The 23,176-nt window shown below is 41.1% G+C and overlaps 1 long non-coding RNA gene across 1 annotated transcript in view; it reads left to right on the top strand.

The window, feature by feature from the left end:
* Positions 1-6,754: 6,754 nt before the first annotated feature.
* LOC310917914 overlaps positions 6,755-23,176 on the top strand; it is a 495,908-nt gene continuing 479,486 nt past the window's right edge. Inside the window, exon 1 of the long non-coding RNA XR_014591522.1 lies at positions 6,755-6,945. This is a non-coding gene — a long non-coding RNA (uncharacterized lncRNA). The remainder of the gene's footprint in view (positions 6,946-23,176) is intronic.

Genomic DNA, 23,176 nt, shown 5'->3' with positions numbered 1-23,176 from the left:
CAAAGCTGAGACAAGGAACATCCAATGCTTAGTTTTGTAAAGGTTTTGTTCCTTTATGGAGCATCATTTGTTTTGTATCTGTTTCCCCATGGTGACTGGCATGGCCCTGTGTGATCCATCACAACATGACAGGAAACACCTCAAAGATACTCAATATTGTTATCAGAGAACGAGGGGCCCCTTTGGCATGAAGATGTCACAGTTATGACATGAAAGAACGACACTCACCCGTCATGTTGAGACTGAGGAGAGAAAAAGCAAGTTTATTATGATTTGAGGTTTGAATAGAATTTGTAATATGATTAAGGGTTGGGGATGAGAGGAACACCCAGTAGACAAACCAGCAGTCCATCACAGAAAAGAATGGATAAACAATCGACTTTTGTTTATGTTAAATGCGTAAAAAACTTCAGTAGAATTCTGTAAACAAGATCAGAAGGCTGAAAATCAAAGTAACATGAAGAGAATTTAAGGACAAAGTCTATGGGTATAAATGCATGCAGCTCTCATTGGAATTAAATGTCACTTCTGCTCAGATGAGAAGTGAAGAATGAAAGGGCTTTAAATTGTCAGTGAAAAGACATGAGAAGGTTTTGCAGGGTGTGCTGAGTGAGGTCACCTCCCTGGGACCTGTGGGTGCCACCAGCCTCACTGGGGGACGGGCAGTGGGGCTGCTCTCAGAGGGAGGACACACACAGACACACTGCTCCTGTGAGCACAGCTAGGAGAATTTGGGTTGGTCACCCTGGAGAAGGCTTCAGGGAGACCTCATGGAACCTTCCAGTCCCTAAAGGGGCTCCAGGAGAGCTGGAGAAGGACTTTTGATAAGGGCATGGGGTGATAGGGCAAGGAGGAGTGGCTTTGAACTGAAAGAGGCTCAGTTTAGGTTAGATAAGGGGAAGAAATTCTTCCCTGTGAGGGTGGTGAGGCACTGGAGCAGGCTGCTCAGGGAAACTCAGGATACTCTAGGGAGTAAATGAAATTATGGGGAGTGAACTCCACCAGAAGTAGGAAACAGCTGGGAGCTGTGATCCAGGAGGTTCCCCAGCCCAAACCCCAAATAGCTCAGCCCTGCAGGAGAGGATCAACACCTGAGGTTCTCCTCATGGTCATGGTTAAGGTTCTGCCCCATCAGAAGCAGGTGCTGCAGGAAATCCTGGGTGCTGTTGGAGTGTCCTGCAGCCAAAGGATGGGTGTGATGCCACTCCAGAGGTTTTCAGTGCTCTTGGCTTAACTTCCATGAGGATTTATTGATCACCCTTCTGTGCCAGAAGTGTTCCTCAGAGCTCCAAAAGGAAAGAGAAGAACCTTTTATTTCCCCTGAAGCACAGATTGATCCTTTTCTTAATCTTTGTTGTCGTTGTTATATCTGAATACAAGGAGGTTTGAAGAAAAATGCTGTTACAATATTTTTTGAGTCGTTCTTTTTTAATGAGGCTCATGTTGGAAGCAGTCTGTGCCCCTGATGTTCCTGTGTTATCCTGGAAGGGAATGTGGGTCTCTGTTTCTTGTGTCTGCTAAATGAGGACCTCATATTTGGGAGTCTTCTATGTACAGTTATCTGTACACTCCTATTTTGATAAAACTGCCAGTGATTTCCTGTCCCTGTAACTTATGGAATTTCATAAAGGAGGATTTCTTAAAGGAAAAGCATCACAGGTTTTTTTTTCTGGTTGTGGCATAGATGTGGCTGATGTTTGTAAAGGGCTTACTTTATATAAGGTCTTGTCCTTCTCAAAAGTAGTTTTCATTTAATGAATAACTTTTATTTCTCAAAAATTCAATTTTTTCTCTTGTTGCTAGTAGTGCCAGTGTTTAAGGTACAGCATTCCTGCTTGAATTCTGCTAAGGGGTGTCATCATCCCACATTTCACACATACACAAAGTATTTTTTTATATGCCTGTCCTTCCCACGAATGACATATAGAATCACTCTATGGGGCATGCAAATGATGAATAAAGGTGACTTAAATGGTTTCTGTACATTTTCAAGCTGGTATTTCTAGAAGAACTGAGAGGCAGAACAAGGCAAGGCAAAGCAGCAGGCTGGGGGAAAGAGGGGGCTATAAACTGGAAATTAGGTGTGAGATTAGGAGCAGGTGTATTTGTAGAGGGTGATTATTTCAAATAATTACAAATGTGTCGATTTGTACATGCTGCTGATGTTGGTGCTATGGAAATTGGGGCTGAGTTTAAGGGGAGCTGATGTTGGTGCTGTGCAATTTGGGACTGAGTTTAATGGGTGCTGATGCTGGTGCTGTGGGATTTCATGCTGAGTTTAAGGGGAGATTTCAGCCTCCATCCCGGGCAGTGTGGGAGGTGCAGCAGTGCCCACTGTAGCCCGTGTTGTGTTTTTAGCCCTGAGCTTGGCCCAGGCACACAGGCAGTGCTCTGGACAAAGGGCTGTTCCTTTGGCAAGTCTGCTCTGAGCACTAAACCAAGTCTACACTAGCAAATGATTTTTCTCTGCCCCGTCTGTACACATGCAGGTTTTTTTGTGAGAACTGAAAAAGCAGAGGACTTTCACAGCCTTGCAATAAGCTAAAACAGACAAAGGTTTGAAACAGAGCTGAATTTTAGGCCTTGAAATATTTAGAGCATAGAAAGTTTCTGAGCTGCAAAAAATATAGAACGAGCAACAACTGTATGTTATAAGGTGTATGTGCAGTGTTTAGTGATTGGCTTAAGTAGATGTTTGTGAACTTTTAGCATCAGCCTATTGGCTAAAAAACTTTTAAAAGGCCTTGTAAACAAAGAGAACTTTGGCTTCTGTTGTTATGGAGTGAGTTTTACCATCTTTAATGTCTCTGCTTTCACTGAGACTGACAGTGGAATAAAGAACTCGTGGAACTCCTCTCAGTTACCCTGTCCCATTACTGGAGATCAAATCCAACAGTTTTTAACATGACTGCTATCTGTTCTGTCCTCTGTAATTGAAGTTATCCCTTAGCACAGCTCTGTGTTGCTCAGGCTGAGCTGTGCTGCTCTGCCTGGACTGGCTGGATTGTTGTCCAAAAGTATTCCAAATTTTAATGCTTCAGGAGCACAGGGTCTGGTTCTGCAAGCCTTGAGCCCCCTGAGCAATCCCTTGTCCACTGAAATCACTGGAATCCCTTGTGTGAGTAAGGATTATGCTGGTGAATAAAGGGTTTTCGGATCACAGCCCTAACCCTTCTTTAATTAACCTTCTAAGACAGAATTTACACAGGAAAAGTCTGTCTCAGTGGTGAGCAGTCAATAAACCATGTCTTTGTAACTCCTTCCTTCCTTTATGGGTCCTTTGTGTGTGGCTTAAGTGAAATGGATCTCGCTCTATATCCCTTCCTTACTTCCCTTCTGCCCAAGCCAATCACTTTATAAAAGCCATAATTCCTCTCTATTGTTCCCTTTTTGGGTATATTTGCTCTTGTCTCATTCAGTGACTACCAGCTCGACTCTATTTTTTGCATTAGGAAGAAGAAAGGAGACAAAATGGGCTGAAATATCTGGAAGAGAGATCCCATCTTATTTTAACCTCTGGGAATCAAAATACTAGTTTTTATATTGAGAATCCCATATGTCAGTTTTTGCTTGATGGAAGTTTCTACTCCCAATATTTCACTATCAAAGATGATCTGTCCTAAGCATAAAGTTCTAGGATTTGGAGGCTTGAACTTTTAAGCAATCTCCTGTAATTTTCCCATCTTCACCTCAATGCCTCAAAAATGTCCCAGTTATTGTTTGCCATCACAGATAACCACAGTGGCCCAAAGGCAAAACCAGCAGATGACAGAAAATAGAATAATTCTAAGGTGTGCTTGTCCAGCTAAAGTGTTTTCTGATAGCATTGCAGCCTAGTGAATCCAAAGTGTTAGAAAATGCTGAAGATGGAGAAAATAAAGACCTCCTCACAGAAAAGTGTGGATTTAACTGCAATCTTCAGGACATCAGGGATTCCTAAACCCTACAAGGAGCATAATGTTGTTTTGTGAGTGCTGAAAGGGAGCTGAAAGACAAATGAAACGTTCTGTTTTTACGTGAGTCAACAGAAGCATTCTGTGCTTTCTGCTTTCCAATTACTCACAAACAGTTTTTTAATTTCTGAGGGTATTTGTAGCTCTCTGTGAATTGTGAATGTTCTGTTGTGTGCTCCTGGCTTTGTTTGTGTGGAGCTGCCTGGCTGGAGTTCTATCCCTGTGGTTTGATGGTCTCTCCTGGTTTTTAACTGGATAATTGTGATTTATCCACAATGTTTCCTGGTGAACGTGCGCATGTTTACCCAAAATCAAGTGGAATTAAGGTGGCAGAAAGACTTATGAGAAGAAAATTTCAATTCATGCAAATATTTGCAGGTGTGTGGGTTTAACAGAAGGTTTGAGCATCTTGATTTGAGGCAGTACCAGGATAAAACAGTCATTAATTTTCCTGTTGTTGTTCATAGCTCAGCAGTTTTATTTCTAGGAAGATGTTGGATTAGCTGGTGAGTGGCTTAGCTGATCCATGGAGAAGCAGTGTCAGTTGTGTCATGGACACTTATTTAATTTAGGAGAGTATCAGGGATGTCACAATGCTCACCCTGGCCTCAGCCCAGCCCTTCCTGAAGAAACTCACATTTTATTTGTTTGCCCTTCCTTTGATTTTCCTTTGAACTCATCCCCTCTTTTCTTTCTTCTCTCTGCTCAGACATTTGTAGCACATCCAAAATAATTGATTTGGTTCTGTGAAGATTTATGGCTGTAATGACCAAGCCTCGTCTTTCTTTTTTTCCTCTCCTTTTTATTAATTTTTTTTTCCTCTCCCCATCTTTGTTAGCAATAGAGACATCCTCCCAAATAAATGCAGGAAGCAGGATGGAAATACAGTGTACAATTTCTGATGCTTCAGCTTTGAAGGGAGCTGTCTTTGGAGAGGTGCTCAGTGGAGTATTCCTCCCTTTAAAAATCCACAGGAAATCCAATATTTTCCCCTTTTCCTTGGGCGTATTAGGCCAAGAAAGTAGGCTTATGCCTGCAAGTTTTACAGCCTGGGAGCACTCTTTAGAGAATCTTCTTTGTTTTGTTGTCTTTCTGAGTGCACCCATTGCTTGCTGGGAAAAAAAGAAAAAAAAAACCCAAAACAATTCCACAATTTCCAACTTCATAAATGGTCTGAGGGTGTTCTCAGCTCTGTCTTTCTGGTCACAATCTGCAAGCAGGATTTTTTTTTTAGGGTAGAAAGGATATTTTTTGTGGTTGGACTCCCCCAAGTCAGGCAAGGTGGAGTTGTGCAGCAGCTGGCCCCAAATGCTGGTATTGCCCTTCCGGTTTTATGTAGCCTTGAATCCTCTTGTGTGGCAGGTTAAACACCATGGTTTTAAAGTCTATTCTTTTTATTTTGAAATAAAAAGGCTGAGGATTATTCTGAAATAAAAATTCCGAAATAAAATGCTGATTATTCTGAAATAAAAAGGCTGAGGTGGGTAGGGCTGTTATTATGAACCTTAATGTGAAGAAATATCCATATTTCTGACTGATCTTGTTCCTACACTCCCTTGTCCTCTAATGCTCCTCTACCAGACCTTCAATAAGACAATTTCTGCTGTCTGAGACAAGCTGCTGTCTAATCTGAAAATTTCCCCTAGTCCTTTTAACTTGTGTTTCCTTCCACGGGTTTACAGCATCATCCTCACAATTCCCTGGCTAATGCTCTCTGTGTCTCCCTGGCTTTATCTCTTGGTCTCAGAAAGGAATTAATAATCCTTCTGACGACTTTACACATTTAGCCTTTCACCCTAATTTTTTTCTCAGATAAATTTTTACAGCCTAAAAACCCTCTGGCATGAAGGTACATTCAGCTCTTAATCTCGGTTTTGCTTTCAGTGAGCTATCCTTTTTAGTAGACCCAAATATACAGAATATACAGTCTATTATTTACAGGGCTCTTTGTTTACCCAGTTAATACCACAACTTAAACCCAGATTTGACACTATTCTAACCCCCCTCCCAATTTATTTACCATGAGTGACTCCCTTTTGTAATCAAAAAGCCTTTAAACCTCACATAAAAAGTTTCTTTAAACTACAGCATATCAGTTTCCATCAAAAGAAACGCTTTCAAAGGATTGTATCAGCATTTTAGATTTTTAACTATTCCTCTGTCTTGATTTCCAAAACAAGCTGGCCATTAAGATTCCCTGAAGGCAGCAGTCTTGTGGGTGGGTTTGTCTGTTTTAATTAAAATATCTATTAATTTTTGGGGAAAAAAATCTAAACTGGAAGCTCTTGTTGTGGCTTGATAAAACTTGACATGTTTCGGTCATTTAAGGGGATGGAGTAAAAGTATCATTTCTAACAACCTGAATTGGCAGTAGAGGTTACAGCACATTTTCTATTAATATTGTCAGACAATCTAAAAATCGTTATGGGGGACTTGCTTGGCTGGAAGGAAGACTTGTAATTATAAATTACAAAATTTTGTAATTGTAAATTTTGTAATTATAAATGTAATCATAATTTTTTTATCAATAAAGGACTGAGTAATAAGTTCCCTTGTGCTACTCCCAGGGCAGTTCAGAAAGGTCTGAACCTTTGTGCCAGGCACTCCCCACTGCTGATAACTCACACCAATTGGAGATTTTAGTGCCCAATTTTCAAGTCATCTTTTCTCAAATAGAACTTTTCTAGAGCCTGGTGTGTCGAACACAGGACTGCTCAACACAAACCTACATTTTCCAGAGTGATTACAGACACTGAATGAAACTGAACTTGATTCATAAGGGATCAGAGATTCTTCCAAACCCAGTTAAGCTATTCTTTTTAATACCCCTTTAAATAACTTCATGCATTTCTAACAGTTTAAATTTCTTGGTAAGAGACAGTAGGTGAATAAAGAACATCTCTGTGTGCTTATTAATCCTGGTTTGGGTTTTTTTTTTTTTTTTTTTTTTTTTTTTTTTTTTTTTTTTTTTTTTTTTTTTTTTTTTTTTGTTGTTGAGTTGTGATTTTTTGTGGTTGTTTTTTTTTTTTTTTGGGAGGAGTGTTTGTTTTTGGGGGGTTTGTTTTTGGGGGTGGTTGTGAGGGGAGTTTTTTTGTTGGTTTGGGGGGTTTGTTTTTATTTTCTTTATTTGCTTTTTTTCTTTTCAGAAATCACTAAATCCAAGTTTTTAAGCCTGTAACAAGTATGTAACTTCTAATTTCCATTTAACATGGGGAGATAAGGTGTTTGTGGATGGTTGAGGTGGCCTGATTCCAGCACGCAGCAGCAGCCAGGGGTTCCAGAGAGCCTGGGGTTTGCACCTGGAGCATGACAAATGCTGCAAGGACAGAGAGCAGCTCACAGGGGTGTTGGACACTGCACCAGAGAACTGCTCTGTGTCAGGCCATAGGAATAAGGTATTATAACAAATGGGACCAGCAATGAGGAAAAAATGACACTTCTACAGGGTGTAACCAGGGCTAAAGCTGCACAGCTTAACAGCTGGCATTAGATCAACAGACAAAACATTTGCTGAGATTGTGGAAAGTCTGCAAAATTACCTTGCTGGTGTATCTGCTGAGAGTATCTGCTTTGGGAAAGAGGATCAAAAGAGAGAATTAGACGATTCTTGAGTTTGTCAGTTCAGAAGGGGTTTAAATGATGTGCTAAGAGGCTGGCTGGGGTATCATATGCAGCAATGAAAGAGCCTGAAAATGGTTATTAACTGGAGTAATTACTCCAGGGCAGGACAGGTGATGCTGTTTTACCCCACAACGACACAGACTCTGAGCTTCAGAAGGCTGAAAATGACTCCTTTATTTTTGGGACGTGTCTCCCTTTTATACTATTTCACACAGACCAATTGGATTGGTGACACAAAGACAAACTTCTTCACTCACATTGGTCAGAGCAGAGGGACAGCAAGAAGTCCCTCCTAGGGAAAGGAATGAATAACAAAGTTCCAGTTACAAAACCATTTCTCCTGTTTCCAGAAAATTCCCTGGGAAAAGAATTTCAGAAAACCAAAACCTCTCAGGCACAAACCAGGGCTGCAGACAGGGAGAGCAGCAGGGCTGTGGGAGACACTGAAATGCTGTGGGCAGCCTGTGTAGCCACTGGGCAGTGTCCAGGCTCAGAGCTCCAACCACACAGGCAAAGCAGCAGCTCTTCTCTCTGTCTTATGAAAATCAGTGCAAATCTGAAATAGCTGAGAGAAAATGGGATATGCAGCCAAAAAAATGCAGGTTCCCAATCTAGTATCCCTTCCCAAGGCAACATAAATAGCATTTGAGGTGCTGCAGAGGACAGTGCCTGATGTGTTGCGTTGTAAAAGTAGCAGAGGCTTTACAGCAAGTTAAGTTTAGGATGCAACAGCCAGAATGTTCCTGGGTTTTGTTAGAGGTGCAGGGAATGGAATGTGGAATGTATTTTGGGCAGTATATTCACACACCAGGAATGAACCTTGTGTTTTAAATGGATAGAAAAAGAATCTGCATCTTCCAAGTGCTCTTGCAAAGAAGGTGCAATGTATATATTATAATGTGTGTAATGTATATATTATAATGTGTATAATGTATATATAATGTATACAATCTATATATTATGTTGTATAACGTAAATATAAATTCTGTGTTCTTCTCTAGCATTTTGTGAAGTTTCCTATGTGTTTTAGGAAGACATTAATATCTTAAAGCTATGTTTTTGGGAGAGTCTCAGGTTTCTAGACTTCTGCAGGAATTAAAAGAAAAAAGGTGAAATATTAGCCCCTCTCAGAAATCTTATGACAACCTGAGTGGAACAGGTTTCCACCAGCTGGAAACCAGTTCAGGCTCTGTACATCCAAACTGAATTCAATATTAACTCACACCTGCAGCTTAGTAACTTTTAACTGAAACAGTGGGCAAACTTGTTCCATTAGTTGGTGGTAAGCTCCCAAATCTACCTAGAGAAATATGTCTATAAAATTGGAGATTGAAGTTAATAGCATGAAATCCCTCTTCAAAGGCAGTTGCAATATCACCAGCTAATCCTATCCATGCCATCAGTGCTTGTTTTTTAGCACTGAACAATAAAAGTGATGCTTTATGGTATTGTTAGCACTCAGTGGTACTGGAAGTCAGTGGTGTAGAGCACCTTAAACAGCACTGCTGAGAAATTGTCAGGAATATGAAGGTAATATGAAAAATAAGATTTTTTTTTTTAGATTTTTTGTATTTTTGGGGGATTCAACTCTGTTATGGCTGGCAGGGTTTCACCTAAGCCTTGTGATTTATCTTGAGGAACCTTCACCTTCAGACGCTCCCCCTGTGAGCCTCTGCTTGCAGGCAGTTGTTCCTGCAGCGTTTTGCCCATGGCAGTAACAGTGTTCGATCTGCAGAGTGAACTGTTACAGAATGAATAAAAACCACTTTGATTCACCTGGCACCCGGGGGCTTCTCATGAGTGATGGTGCTCATATCGTACCAGAGAGTCTTCACACACCTTTGTCTATAAAGCTGCCTTATGATGCTTCCCTAACTGGAGCAGGAGCAGTAATTTCACATCTGAGGGAAGATCAGAGGGGAAGGTTCGTTGCCTTTGCCTCTAAATACCTTACTTTGGCAAAATGGAGCTGCATGGAAATTGAGAGAGGATCTCTGAGCTGTTCTCAGCAGTTTAAACCTTCTCACCAGTGTTATGTAGGTAATGGTTTATGCTGGTTGAAGATCATCAGCTGCACTTTCAGCTTTAATCCCACAGTGGGATTTGGCCCACTGTCACTGCCTTGTTCCAGTTCACTCATACACAGTGGACACCTTATTGTTTGTGTTCATATAATTAAAATTCCTTTTTTGGACAAGATGTCCAGAAATAACAGCAGCTAGAGATGATGACTCTGGAAGCAGCATTAGCTTGGCACTGTGGGCTTCACACCCCTCCTTATGTCATCCAGATCTCAAGGCTTTATCTTGCAAACCTTCAGACAGCAAATAGCAGAGAGCATCCAGGACTCAACCCCAGCCAGAACGTCTCCTGTAGCTCCAGCACATGGATGCACACCTGGCACTGTTGAAGCAGAAGGCTCATCCAGCAGCTGGCAAAGCCTGAATCAAAAAAAAACCAGAAAAAAAACCCAGCTGGATCAAGGCTGCCTCTCTTTTAGGTGGCCATTGGGGTAGAGTCCTCAGGAAATTCAAAGGGGTTTGGTTTTCTGGGCTCAGAGCCCCAGGAGTTCCAGGACAGTGCCCAGAAACCTCACACTCTGAGGAGGAAACACCGAAGAGCAGAAATGAGGGGGTAGTTGGAGTGTATAGACTTGGGGGTGGAGGGTTCTAGAAACATGACCACGTATGGAACTGACTACCAATAGGGGAGCAGAACTCGAGTTCATTAACATAATAACTGCAAAGGCTCCTGGGAGGAGATCTCTGTCTCAAGTTAAATAAATGTCCCCAGGACTGGAAGCCAAGGTCTGGCTTGCCAGGGGTGAGATCTGGCTGGCCCTGTGCCTGCACACACACATGAGGACACTTTTCCAGCCCTTTGCAGCAGGCTGGGCTTGTTCCCATCCAAAGGAAAGGTTTTTTCCCCAGTGTTCAAATTTCTGGAGGAATGTTGGTGCAGGATAATTGTGTTGTGATCCTGGTATGGCAAATAGTTATGGATTATTATAGATGTTCTCTGTGTGTGTGTTAAATGCATCATTGGGGTTTTTGTGCTCCAAATCAGCAAGTGTGGGTAGGTGGAAGTGCAAATGTTGTGGGTGGTGCTGGCAGTACACAGAGTAGTCCACGTGGCACCATTGAGTGGATGTAATCTGAGGGGTGGCCATCAGCTAATTCAAATGCTCAGAATTCTGTGTACCATTTATGGAGATGAAAAAAGTGCTTTTTAGATCAGTTTGTCTAGCAATTTCTGCTGCTACCTTTGTCGCAAAATCTGCTCAGCACTTAGGCAATTGATGTACAAACACTATGCAAAAAGGTCAGTCTGGATCTATGGAAAAAGCCATAACAATTCATCAGCTGAATCAGATGACAATCTTGAGTTGGGATGAAGCCATGAAGACCCTTTGTTTCCTCACTGACAGTCAATACGAGTGTTTATATTCCAACACACTCAAGGTAACTTTTTTTTTCTGCTGCCTTTTGTTAAATCTTAATTTCACAAGTGGCTGTTGACATTTGGGAGTGAATAATAAGAGACAAACATCAAGCAAACAGTCTAATCAATCTGAAAATACTCTGAAGTGGGGCTGTAACAACACTTTCTCATCCTGCACCTTCATCAGGTTAACCTTGCTCTGCAGAGGGCTGCCAGAACACTGCACTTTATTGAAACATACAAGAATACCTTTATTATAGGTAATTAAATGGTATCTTTATTTTATTTATAATTATATTTATATTATTTAAACAAATAATGGTATATTAGCATTATTTATTTACTCTCTGACAAATTTGTTCCTCTTTACTTCTTTGAGTACTAAAAACATTGTGCTAAATTTCTACTTACTTAACTTCCTAACATGAAGTAGGTCCACAAGATGGTCCTTTTGCCTGCCAAGACTTGGATCATGAGTGAAGAGCCCAGCACTGGGGCTATTGATCTCTCCTGCCCCAAAATCCTATTTGCAGAAACACACACTGATTCCTGAGCTTCATTAACATGTGCTTCCTCTTCAGCCATAATAATGAGCTGTTTGTATCTTGCTCAAAAATAGACACAGATTAATGCAATGTTGACTGCAAAATCACCAAGAAAGGAAACTGCTGCAGTAGATAAACTTTATAGGTCACGTTCCTCCAGTTTCACAGTCTGGGATGACTCTCTGTGTAATTAGCCATGGCGAGGATTGTGATTATCATAGGAGAAACCCTGGAGTATTTTAAAAAGTGCAAAGCATAACTGGCAGTGTTTGACTTCCTGGAAACAGAACTATTTGGTCACATTTGGCATCATCAGAGATGCCTAATTAGTGAGCACATACGTGTTTACAGGTATTTATGATTATCCATCCACACAGAAACTTGCAGGCACAAAGAAAAAAAATTAAATTTTTACTGGAAGAAATGCATTAAGAAATTAGAACGGGAAAAACGCCAAGCACTTGTGTGTGGAAGAAGTAAGAATTTCATCTTGTTTGTGTTATCAGAAATAAGAATTACTGTTCCATTTCTGATGCAGGTGTGCAGGTACCTTGCACTTCATTAAAACATCAGCACTAATTCTAGAAGTTTCTGAACATGCCAGAGGCAAGATATTAAAGTAACAACCTACCCCAGGTTAGGGAATTTCTCAGCAATGTACAACTATCAGTAAAAAATAGACACTTGAACATCATTTGGGCTTTCTGATGGAATGATCTGATCCTTTTATTTTTCCCTTGATAAATTCTCTGTAGTTATTTCAGACTCTCAGCAGGGTGGGTGTAACTGCATATTGCACAGGTTGATTTTTCCCTGTGCAGCAGGTGCTGAACTGAACCATCAGCTTTGCTTCTCAATTCCTGTGGTTTCATCAGGCTGAGACACACACGTGCCTTTTGTGTCCTTCCCCATTGCTTCCTCAGTGCAATGGGAATTTTGTGTTGCTTCCTCAGTGTAATGGGAATTCCAGGAAGGGCAGGGTGGTTGGGCACATTTCCTCTCTCTATTCTTCACATCTGTCATCTGTTCCCTTAATAATGTGAGTTCAGTGTCAATCTGCAGGGCTGCTTTCATCAGATGGAGGGAGAACCAGAGGTGTCTTCAGCACTGTGGATCCTTAAAATATTTCATCAAGGCACTGGGGCTCTTTTTGTAGGAAATTTATGTAGGAAATACATTTCTTGCAGGATAAAGCTACAAGAATGTGGAACCCAATTGGCAACTCTTAATAATGAATGAATTCAATGCTTATCCTATACAACCCTTTTTTAATAATGTCTTTCTTCCCAGACACAATTTTTCAGTGCCTAGAGGTTTCCCCCCTCCCCTTCGAATTAATTATTCAAAAAAAAAAAAAAAATCCTTAATATCACTGACAAAAGTGTTTGTGACACTTCCCTCTGTGAACACAAAACTTTATAAGCCACAAAACTTCATTCTGACCCTGTGCATTTGCAGTCCCCAGGAAGGCTTAGAACTGCACCTGCAATTTAGCTGTAACCTCTCCAAGGAAAAGCACAGATTGCTGCAGATCTTTGCACTGACATTCACTGGCAAGGATCTGAATTCAGGGGAGGCACAATGAGGGGAAATGGCACGAGACATAAATCTTTAAACAGAAATGAGGTGTGTGTGATGCTATTTTACACCACAAGGACACAGACTCTGAACTTCAGAAGGCTGAAAATGACTCCTTGATTTTTGGGAGGTGTCTCCCTTTTATACCATTTCACACAGACCAAATGGATTGGTGACACAAAGACAAACCCCTTCACTCCCATTGGTCAGAGCAGAGGGACATCAAGAAGAAGTCCCTCCTAGGGAAAGGAATGAATAACAAAGTTCCAGTTACAAAAAACATTTCTCCTGTTTACAGAAAATTCCCTGGGAAATGAATTTCAGAAAACTAAAACATTTTAGGCATGAAACCAGGGCTACAGGGTGTGTATTGCCCCCAGCAAAGTTTTGGGCTCCCAATCCTCATGGGTTGCCACGTGTTGGGACCTCCCCAGCTCTCACAGCTGATGTGCCCATGCAAACTGAGCAGACACCGTTATTTAGGGTGTAATTTTGGCTCCTTTGCATCAGCTCCCTTGTTGCTGTGTTTAGTCACAGCAGCCTGCACTGTGTTCTGCGTTCTGGAGCACGTTAGTCATGCTGGAGATGTGTCATCACTTGTTATTGAGATAAATGGCTGTTTGTGGAGGAAAGGTCACATCTGTGGGGAGGAGATTCCACCAGACAACGTGAGCATCACCTCAGACCATGGTTCCCAGGTTTACACAAGGTGTCCATCACCTCAGTCCATAGTTCCCAGGTTTACACAATATGTCCATCACCTCAGTCCACGATTCCCAGGTTTACACAAGGTGTGCATCACCTCAGTCCACAATTCCCAGGTTTACACGACGTGTCCATCACCTCAGTCCACGATTCCCAGGTTTACACAAGGTGTGCATCACCTCAGTCACGATTCCCAGGTTTACACAAGGTGTGCATCACCTCAGTCCATAGTTCCCAGGTTTACACAAGGTGTCCATCACCTCAGTCCATAGTTCCCAGGTTTACACAATATGTCCATCACCTCAGTCCACAATTCCCAGGTTTACACGACGTGTCCATCACCTCAGTCCACGATTCCCAGGTTTACACAAGGTGTGCATCACCTCAGTCCATAGTTCCCAGGTTTACACAATGTGTCCATAACCTCAGTCCATGATTCCCAGGTTTACACAATATGTCCATCACCTCAGTCCACGATTCCCAGGTTTACATGTGTACCAAGGCCAGCAGGGCAGGAGATGTTGGATTTCTGACACTTAGTTTTGTGTTGAGGGATGGGCAAACTGCTTGAAGAGAAAAGCACACAACATATTTCTTCCTGAAATTATGCTGCTGGCTCTCTAAGCCCTGAATCCTCAGAAGTTTTATAATAAAAATAAACTGTCATCCTGCAGTATTTCACTCAGTCATCATGTTTCTGCATGAATCATCAGATATTTATTTTTGCTAACATTGCAGAACCCATATTAGTCTCTCTACCAGTTGTGGAACACTTAAAATGGCCTTAAAAATATGAAGTACTTCTTCAGGCCATCTATTAAGAATATTGAAGGGCTGAAAGTATAATTTCTCATTATCTTTTTTTCTTCAGCTGTTGATATCATATTTATTGGTCACCTAACTTAGCAGTATAGGACAGTATAGGAGTGTAGGACCAATTATCATCTGCAGTGCAATTATTTAGGTACTACTAATGGTTTTCTGGACATTTAAAAACAAATGTGAACACAAAAGAAGATGCAAATAAAAATTAGCAAGGCAGCTTAAATTTAATGACAGCAAAAGAAGCTTGATTCACATTGCTAGGTTACAAATATATTGAACCTGTTTTCTACCAAACAGAGAATTAATCTATAGAACTCATTGCCACAAAATAGTGAGCTCTTAATGGGATTCATCGACCAGATATTTATATGGCTATTGAATGTCACAGGCATGATGGGCACAGTGCAAGCACAGTTCTGACTATTGCAAATCCTCTCAGGGCCTGCAAATTAGGAGGAAACCCTCCCCAGAAAGTGAGTGATTTCATCATCATCCATTATAGGATCTCCTGAACCTTCAGCTGGTTGCTCTGGGAGATTCAGTGTTCTGTCTGGCACAGCACAGGTGTTGAGAAGTTAAGATCAGTCTTATTAGTGATTTAATGACAACCAAGCTCTTCACCAGTGCTCAGTCCTTGCTTGTCCTGGAAGGCAGAGAAGTCTGAGCAGTTCCCTGAGACACCTGTCCTGCTGGCTGGGCTGGTGTCTGGAAGCTGAGAGGTGTGGGCAGCAGGTTCTGGAACACCCTTGGTGCCACAGATAGAAATATTTTATTTTATATTTTATTTTATTATTTTATTTTCCACACATAGGACTCTTTCCCCGTCTTGCTCTCTCCATGGGATGCTGCCATTCCTCCCCAGAGCTGCTGAATATTGTGTTAATATTGGACAACTCTGGTGGTGGTGCACAAGTCTCCAGCTGTCCTGGTTTGGAAAGACGAGTGTCAGCCAGGGGAAGCTGGAGCTTCCTTTGGAGTGGAGAATGTAACCCCCTTCCCTCCAAATTATTATAAATTTGAAATTAAGGGGCTTTCAGGCAAAGATATAGGAATAGGAATAACATTTCTTTACTAGGAGTATTAAAAGTAAAAATGTAGCCATACAAAAAAGGCAAACAAAAAGGAAAACCCTGATGGAGTCAGAACACGACCTGACACTCTGTTTGTCAGGCTGTTGGGAACAGTCCAAATAAACCCTCCTGCAGTGCCAGATGTGGTTCTGTTGGAGCAGAGATGATCCTGTAGAAGGGTCCAGTGGTGCTGAGCTGGGTCTGGTCTCCCTCTGGGAATCCAGTGCAAACAGGCTGTGCTGGGGTTCTCAATGCCAGGTTTGATCCAGGTGGGAATGCTGGGCTCCTCCCCCTGGGTGGAGCATCTCCCCATGGGCTGATGGAATTGTCTCAGCCCTGCAGTGAGCCTGGATGGGCCATGGACAGCAGAGATCCCCTGGAGGGAGGATGGGGCCTGGAAGGGATAAAGAAAAAAAAAAATCTCCCTGTTGGGAAAGATGAGACAGGAAAAGCTTACAGATATGATTGCTTTGCAAGAGATTCTGAAAGTATAAAACCTGTGAGTGAAATAGAAATGAAGGCCAGCTTTGAGATGTGATTATGGCAGGCAGGAAGGCGGTGATTATCTGGAGATGGGTTGAGTGATAACAAACAAAGGGACACCAAGGGACCCAAGGGTGTAGCCCTGCCAAGGTATCAGGGAAAATGTAGATAAGAGAGCCGCCTTTAGAGTTGAGAATACAGAGTGATATGGCAATATAGCAGCTCTCATGGGCTGTATGAGAAGTAGGTTTGTATCTTGCACCAGCTGGTTACTGTAAATTAGAATATCCAACACAAAAGGAGACATAATGCATTGTAACAAGGAGCTCAGCCTCTCTTGGGGACACCCCTCCAGCCCAGGCTGGTGGCTGAAGGCAAGGCCCTTTTACCCATGACCCTTGCAATAAATACATATTTTGGGTTACACCTTGCATTACACCCAAGACACCAGCCCAATCTGTGTCTGTTTTGTCTATTTTGTGTTCTGGCAACAGAGACAGGGGGGCAGTGAGGGACCCTGATAGACACACCCTGCTTGGAGCAGAGCTGGAGATTCCCTGGACACAGAGCTGGGCCCCCTGAGCACTGCTGCACCTGCAGAGAGGCTCCTCAACCTTCAGCTTCTCCACCAAAACCAGGAATTTTGGCATCTTATCAATTCAGCCTGGCTTACATGGTGCCCTGTAGCCTGTTTTGCTGAGTTCTTTTCAAAAAGACAAACTTATTTTAGACTTTAAAGTGCACTTTTTAAATCTAAGGGAGCTGTTTTGGGAGAAATCTGAAATGGAAATGAACTTAAAAGCAATATGAAATACCAGTCCTTGCAAGGTGAACTGACAGAAGGTGAACGAATGTTTGCATAGGGATAAATGCAGATTTTATATAAATAAACAGAAGATCTTCAGCTTGTCTCATGTAGCTTCAGAAGATTTAGAATCAAAGGGAAATTTAGCAAATAGATAGATAGTTAAATATTCATCTTTAATAAGTAATGCTCTTCAATAATGTGCACTGTTGTACTAATGCATAATAAGGAGTATTAAATGGTAAGGATGGCTTTACAGTAATTTCTAATTCATTCTGCAGTGGTCAGGGCAATACTCTCAGTGAGAGGCAAGAGACAAAATTCCATCTTAAACTGACAGTGTTGAATTCCCAGTGGGACTGCCAGGACATTCCTGTGACAGGGATTGTGCTGAGCCACTGATGTGAGGAGCACTTTAGAGGACCTTGTCCTTTTGCTGCCTTCAGTCCAAGTTAAATGGTTAAAACCAGGAAAGCAGAATTTTTGACTTTCAAATACCTATTGCTGTGCTGGCCTTTAAAAGCTGAGGGGTTTATGGTGTAAAATTGCAATTCAGGGGGTTTGGGGGATTCTCACCCAGATTTTTCTGTCACAGAAGCTTTATTCTCTTTATTCTGCAAAATTACATCCTGAAGCTGCTGCAAATGAGATGGTAACTTTAAAAAAATGTCCTTAAAGGTTTACAGTAATAGCCCTTGGGGAGAGGGGAAAGCTATTTGTATGTTCTAAATTTGCAGTTTCCACCCAAAGATTTGGTCTCAGCTGTTGAAGTAAGTTCACTGCATTTTTGGTTTCTTTATACCTGCCTTGTTCCATGGCAGAACCTCTCACTCCAGCATGCAGAGTCTGTGCTATTTTTCTGTGCTATTAATGCTCAGATGGAGGTGGGGATATTGCCACTGCAGTTTAATTCCCTCTTTTGCTTTGCCATCAGATGGATTGTTGATGTAGGAAGAGGAGCAGTGAAGTGAAATGCCCATGGTGATGTGTAAACGGGTCAGCACGTTTTCCAGGCACCTTTGCCAGGAATCGTAAAGTGTGTGGAGCATCCATTTAAATTTTTATATTTGGCTGCATCTCATTCAATTAGTCTATCAAATTCCTCATTAAAGTTCTTGAGCATTTAGAACTACATAATTAAAATACCATTACACTTGGTGGAGGGGAAAAAAAAATCTTTAAAGTGCTCTGTATCATTAGAAAAAAAAAAATCCCATCAAGGAGCGATGTTGCATTAGTATTCATTACTACTAAAACATGCTGGAAGTGGAAAGAATAAAAAGGATTCACTTTATAATGCCACCTCCAGGAATGACCTAAGGCTTCAGGTTTATATCGATTCCTTTAGTTTCTGGTTTCTGTGTGGTTGCTGTGTCCATACAGGAAGAACTAACTGAGGAGAGACATTTCAAACTCCAGGTATTCAATATCTACCCACGCTCCCCTAAATCACCAATTTCACTACTGATCCTTTTTAAGAACACATTTCTACTGAAGCGATTACAGGAATGATAATGAGTGACGGTTTGATGAATGGCACCTTTTATTGCCTCCCAGTGACTGCAGACTGTGGTATGCAATAAATCAATCCATCAATCAAAAAACAGATCCCCCCAAAAAACAAACAGCAATGCAGGAACCTTTCCATGCAATGGGGAAACTGTCTCAGATCGAGATGAGGTGCCTAAGTGGGGATTTAATAACCACTTGAGATTTTTTTTTTTCTCAATAATGTCATAGGCTTTTCACCTGAAAATTGCTTTTACTGGCACAGTGGGCAGCTAATGGCTGGTCTTGGTTTTGCATTTGAATACAAAGGGCGAGAGCACCGAGGCCGAGGCACTTTTGGGAATGACAGATGGTCACAGCTTTGGGGCAGGGGGCAGAGGTGTGGGTCCCACCTGGCACACCTCGAGCAGCTGGACACACACTCAGCAAAGGCAACGTGCCACCTTCATCTAGAAAACACAGGGCACAGCAGACTCGAAAAATACTGATTTTCATATTTTTGTGGAGAATAACCTCGGGCAAAATTCAATTTGCTCTTCACTTTTTACTGCCTTTTAAAAATAATTGTGTCTCTAGGATTTCAGTAATTGGTTCTATTGCACTTACAGTTAATTATATATTTTTGATTTATGTATTCTATTATGGAATAATTTGCTTAGAATATCTGATAGTGATTTAATTTCCAGGTTATTGTCTTTCTCAGCAACCTGAGGAATTGGCTTCCAGATAGTGATGTGAATGGGTTTTGGTGACGAGCATTATGATCCAAGATAAATCACTGCATTGTAGCTAGTAAGCTTTATGTTGTCAAACATGTCAAATATTGCCTCTTAATTGATTTCATTTTTTTCATTTTAATTAAATTTGGTATTCACAAAAACCACTGGAAAGAGCAGAGTTTAGAAGTAAAGCTTTTAAAAAGCATGGAAATGGGGTTCAGTAATGCCAAAGACACCCAGGTTTTGTCTTGTAGCAAACATGCAGAGACACTGAGTTCTGTATTTGCATTGACACTTTTCTGTGGTTTAATTTTAGATGGGGCCTTTATAATATAAAAGTTGCTGATTTCTAACTTTATTTTAATTTTCTGCCATTGGAAGCAATTACGCGGCGTGAACTTTCAGGCAAATGGAGAAAAGTGTACTGGCAAAAAGAAAACATGACAAAACCAAAAGTTTCCACGTTAGTAAATCACAAAGATGTTTCTTTTCAGCAGCTCCATAATCCCATACCTTTGTTTTCCAGGGTGATTGAATTAGATGAGATATTTATATTTATACCTAGAGATCAAAGGAGCAATCTCACCATTCTGTAAGAAACCTGCCTTTGCATTTAAATCTCTCAATACCCAAGCCAAGTGGAAAAATACTTATATTTGCCTCAAACAAATCAGAAAGGGAAGGGGGATTAAGCAACCGACTCTAATTTACCACTTAGGATGTGTGGGTGCCTAAGTGCTGGTGCATCCTGAGGATTAGACTGTCCTTTACTTCCTAAACACGAATTTTCAAACCGTGCCAGGAAGGCTCAGGTAATTGAGGAGGTAATTCAAGTAGCACAGCTTTGGGGAGAAAAACCAGTTTCATTTTAATGACCTTTCCAGAAGTCTGAACTGCTCCCTTGTTTACACGATTTTGCCTCTTTACTTCAAGAGTGCAGTCAAGGGTAGTTAAAACCCTGCTGGAAATCCTCTTTTTGTGTTTTCCTCTCTGAGGTTATTTTCTGAGAAAACCTTTTTCCACAAGTTTTCCTGCCTGTTTTTTTGGTTTGGTTTTTTTTGTTTGTTTGGGTTCTTTGTGTGTGCGTGTGTGGTCTTGGGGTGGTTCTTTATTTATTTATTTTTTTTAAAATTTTTTTTTTTTTTTCTATTTGTTTGTTTGCTGTTGATGTGTTTTTTTGTGGCTTTTTTTGGTTTTTTTTGGGGGGGATTTTTTAGGTTGGTTGGGTTTGGTGGGGGATTTTTTGTGGGTGTTTTTTTTTTTTCCTGGCATTGGCAATTAGATTCTACTAAATTACCTCACCTGTGCCAGCTGATACCATGACTAAAATTCTCCAAGTTCTGTGAGATGTTCATTTCAGTCCCTCACTTTCAGATTCTGACAGTTGCAGCCATGGCAAGTGATAAATCTGTTCCCTTCTCTCTCCAGATTGCTCTGGTGTTTTCTGTGTGGTTTTTGTTGACAATTTCTGGTTTCTCTGGGGTTTTTCTGCCCAGCTAATTTCCCCCTCTGCACAGGATTTGCATTTTGGCAAAATACCTTCTTTAGAAATTTGGCTGATTTCTTATGAGTGACATCGAAATTAGCTCACCCTGAGCTGAAATGTGAGTTTCTAGGTAGATAATTCCAGTATTTGAGTTTCTAGGTGGAGGTTTAAAAAAACAAAACAACAACCCCATGCTTCAGAGGAGTGTGAAATCTCACCTGAAAACTTCTGAATGACCTAAGGTGTAATGTACACTTCAGATAGTTTGGTGGTTTTACTATAATTTCAGCACTCCCAGGCATGATTATTTGATATTTAAGTTAATGTGGTGCTGCAGATTAAAGAATAGACATGGTACAAATAATGAAGACCAGTCAGAGAAGATAATTGAAACTGCTGGGGGTTATATTTGCCTTTGCATCAACTTTCTTTTAAAACCTTCCTTCGTGTAAATCTAATGAACTGGAACAATCCAAGTCTTCACCAACAACTAATCAAACACATACAGGGGTTTTTTAATGGTGAGAAATCACAGATCCAGTTGGGGTTAATGGAAGCTGTGGTGGCTCACCACTCATTAAAAATGTGTTTTATGTGGGTTTTTTTGAGGAAGAGGCAGGATCTGGCAATCATAGGTCAAAAGCCTCTGAGAATAGAGCTGGCCAATATTATTTTTTCAGTCAGAAAAGAACCTCCCAAAGCTGTAAACTTTAATTAACAATTTATTAAAAAACTCTGATGAAACCTCCTCTGAGACTGCATCAAATAAACTCTGATCATGACCTTAATATGAAAAGTTGGGCAGTATATGGCTTCTAATCACAAACTCATTTCTTGTGTGGATTTGATCAACCACAAAAAATACCAAAACTGCCTTTTTTTTCTATATACACATAGATGTTTGTGTAAGCATAGAAATATATAAACAGATATGTATAAAGGTGTATAAGCATTTGTGCTTATGCTGACATTTAATGTGTATATAAATGTGTGTAGGTATGTCCATACACTTTGAATTTGTGGATAATAAATAAAAACTTCCTATATTAGCAGGGCTTTCACTACTCACTTTAAATGATGATTGTTTTTCTTGGTATCCTGAATAGATCTTCAAGAGGAAAATATTAATTTAGTGCGTACAAGCAGCAACATTAAATGGATCAGTAAATACAAGGCACCAGTTTTATTCTGTCAGTGTTTTCTTTGTGTTTTGTAATTGAATAGACCCTATAGATAATTAGACTCCTTTATGAATTTTATTAGGTTTTTAAAGCAATTGATGGTTTTAGCATGAGGCACCCAGAAATCTGAAGCTCTTGGACTTTATTTTTCCCATCTGCAAGTACATCCAATTCTAAATCAGAGAATTAATTCTGAATCTGCAATGGAAGCACTTTAATTCTTTCACTTCTTGTCCCCCAGGCAGAGCTGTGTGTGCTGTGTCTGTCCAGCCCAAAAAGGGCCCCGAGGCCCTGTGTGCTGGGCTGGCCCTGCTGCTCCTCAGGGGGTGACTGCAGCCACCTAAAAAATATTATTTTACTTAATTCAAAGAAACATGCTAAAGTGTAGCTCTGCTTTCGTGCCTGAGGTGTTTTTGGTTTTCTGAAATTCTTTTCCCAAGGAATTTTCTGTAAACAGGAGAAATGTTTTTGTAACTGGAACTTTGTTATTCATTCCTTTCCCTAGCAGGGACTTCTTCTTGCTGTCCCTGTGCTCTGACCAATGGGAGTGAAGGGGTTTGTCTTTGTGTCACCAATCCAATTGGTCTGTGTGAAATAGTATAAAAGGGAGACACCTCCCAAAAATAAAGAAGTCATTTTCAGCCTTCTGAAGTTTGGAGTCTGTGTTGTTGTGGTGTAAAACAGCGTCAGTAAAGAAGAATGTTTTGGTGTTTCCATGTGTATTTTCATGCTCTGAAAACCAAAACATAATTCATATTTTTATGTGTTTTTGGTGTTGTTTTTGGTGCTGATTTGTTGGAAGTAGGGGTTTCTGCCTGTGAATAGGGAAAAATTGCAGGACTTGCTCTGGCAGGAGTGCAGGGGAGCGTTTGGGCCTCAGAGGGGAGATGTGGATTAAAACAAGGTGTAAGCTTTTAGAGAAATGTGACCTGTGCATCTCTGCTTGCTTGGGCACACTGAGAGCAGAGGCTGCCCAGGGTCTCTCAACAGAATCCTTAAAACAAAGCTCAGTGTAAACACAACTGAGTTAGAGGCAGTGAGTTGTCTGACCTTTTCTTTAAAGCTGAGGATGTTGGGTAGTGTAGAGGTGGAAAAAGCAGGATAATAGATCCCTCTGGGGCTCAGGGTGTGCAGGTTTGGCATCAGGACATTGTGCTTGGGCTGGAGGGGCAGGGCTGATGCAGAGACATCCTGGTGCCTTGGGAGGGTGACCTGGAACAGAGACTGGGCAGAGCCAGAGAATAAAGTAAATATT

Source organism: Zosterops lateralis (genome assembly GCF_965231275.1).
Source record: "Zosterops lateralis genome assembly, chromosome: 21".
NCBI lineage: Eukaryota > Metazoa > Chordata > Aves > Passeriformes > Zosteropidae > Zosterops > Zosterops lateralis.
This window is presented reverse-complemented; position numbering and strand designations above follow the sequence as displayed.